Raw genomic sequence first — 2500 nt, forward strand, 5'->3', positions numbered from 1 at the left:
TCCGCTGGGAGACGCAGCCAAGTTCGAACAGCTGCCCGCACACAGACATCCAGGGATGTGAGGGCCCCCAGACGAGTTCTCCCCAAGGCCAGACCATGGTAAATACCCGGGAGGATTACGGACCGAAGGGAATACAGTCTCTGCTGAGGCTTTAGTGGAGCACGCTTAATGATGTCAAGCTGCTTCTCGACCTCCCGCCGAGGATGGAACAAACTTCGTCCGCCGGTGGTGAATTGCAGTCCCAAATACTTAAATGTATCTTCCATCGCCAGTGCTGGAATGTTTTGGACACCAGCACGAAAGATGACTGTCTCGTCGACCTTGGTCTTCTTCTCCCGGCCTGATGACACCAGGGCGAGAGAGAAGCACTTTCGTGGGTTGACCTCAAGCCCGAGGTCACCCAAGGCCGACGTGGCGATGGTAAGAAGTTCCTGCAATCCATCACGAGTCTCGGCGAACAGCAGGAGGTCGTCGGCGAATGCAGCAGCATTTACTCGCCGTCCAAGAATGCGTGCCCCAACATGCTCAGGGAGACGGGATAAGAGGATGTCTACTGCCATGTTAAAAAGGATGGGGGACAGAGGGTCACCCTGCCGAACACCCCTCGAAGGCCGCACCAGATCGGACGACTTCCCACCAGCGCAGATAACCGTCGATCCCGCCCCATAGCACCCCTGGATGTAGTCAACGAACTCGACCGGCAGGCCATGGGCCCTCAGCACAGGGCCAAGGGCCCCACGGGCAAGCGAGTCGAAGGCCTTTGACACATCCAGGGACGCCAAGTACAGCGAACCGGCGGCCCTCCGCGCCTGAGTCATCGCCAGATCCAGGATAAAGGTGTTATGAAGCATCCCATCCTGAGGGATGAAAGCCCGCTGACGACCATCCAAAGTGCAGAAGCGCATAAGGCGGCCAACCAGAACCTTGTGGAAGGCTCTGGTTAGCACCGAGCACACTGTAATCGGACGGAAGTCAGCAGGGGATGCTGCGGCGGTCCTCTTGGGGAGCAGGGTGGTCCTGGCCTGAAGGAGACGGGATGGAAGGGAACGGGAAAGGAGAAGGATATTCAGGATTTTAAGTAAAACCTCCCGGGGAAGGCGACGTAATTGGGCCGGTGTAAGACCATCTGGGCCTGCAGCGGAGCTTCGAGGTGGTAGGGCAGTAGCCGCTTCTTCCGCAGTGATGGGAGCCCATAGTTTGTGGAAGGGTACCATCTTTGAGAACGGCAACAGCCTGTCGGACAGGCCCTCACCCCGGGGAGGCCGAGACCTGACACGAGGTGGGGCAAAGAGGTCTGTCCAATACTCAATCAGCCCCGGGATGGACGGGGGCTGATGCAGAAGAGTGCCCTCAAGGAGCCCGTTGATACAACGTGCCGGATTTTTCTTGAAGGCACGCTGGACCACTGCATATTCCCACCTTCGTCGAGCACGCTTCCGCTCTGGAGGCTGTTGAATCCGTATGTTTGCAGCTTGATGGACAGCTGGTTCCATGCTCCCTAACTCATCCAAAGCAGGTAGCAACATTGCTCGGATAGTGTCCCGGGTAGTGGTAGGACCAAGAGCCAGAAGAGCGTCAAGAGAGCGAAATCGACGGCCTGATGGAGGAAGTTCAGAAACAAAGGACCAGATGGCAAGGTCAACGCTATCCCCCTGAGGTGGAACGTGTGGTACAGGGGATCCGTCACCAGGCTCAGCCGCAGCGTCATGAGAACCATGAGCACTACTGGGGAGCTCGGCGACAAACCTTGCCACCATGTCCCGATAGGACTTCGTCCTACGCTGGCACTTGATGGACTCCAGCGTTCGAGCAGGAAAGGCCTTGGCGAGTTCCTGGTTAAAGAACTTGCAACCGTGGATGGTCAGGGTTGCTTCGGCATGGGCCAAACGCAAGAGTTCTTCTTCAGACCACCTGGCCTTCTTCCTCCCCGTCTGTATCTCCGCGTTGACTGCAGATGGATGAGCATGGCGCCGATGAACACCGAGCCCGGTCTTGGTGGAAAAAGACCGCGAGCAATCGGGGCAGACTATGGGGAGCGGCGCTCGACCCGCATCGGTTGGCTGGCTGGGTGGCTCATCAGCTGGCACAGGCGCTCCAGTGGGAGGCCTGGTACCACGTTTACTTCTTGTTGTTGGGCCAGCTGGAGCAAAGGCACGAGGGGAGGCAACCCCCGTACCCTAAACACACCCTGCTCTGTCGGTCGAGGAACTTTGGGAGACTTATGCCAAGGCATAACCTTCCTCAGAACCTCTCACGACCCCCGCCACGTGAAGGCCAGAGCTAGGATTTCCCACCGAGAGGCTAAGCGAACCATCGCCCACTCAACACCACTAGGATGCTAAGGAGTGGACCGAGAGGATCCGTATATGACGCATCATGTGAGCATTTGGAGAGTCATAGTTACTCCCGCCGTTTACCCGCGCTTGCTTGAATTTCTTCACGTTGACATTCAGAGCACTGGGCAGAAATCACATTGCGTCAACACCCGCTAGGGCCATCG

At 57.5% G+C, this 2500-nt stretch overlaps 1 pseudogene; it reads right to left on the reverse strand.

Annotated features, from left to right (window-relative positions):
- LOC124607529 overlaps positions 1 to 2500 on the reverse strand; it is a 7767-nt pseudogene that overhangs the window by 2499 nt on the left and 2768 nt on the right.

This window comes from Schistocerca americana, chromosome 3, assembly GCF_021461395.2.
Source record: "Schistocerca americana isolate TAMUIC-IGC-003095 chromosome 3, iqSchAmer2.1, whole genome shotgun sequence".
NCBI classification, from domain to species: domain Eukaryota; kingdom Metazoa; phylum Arthropoda; class Insecta; order Orthoptera; family Acrididae; genus Schistocerca; species Schistocerca americana.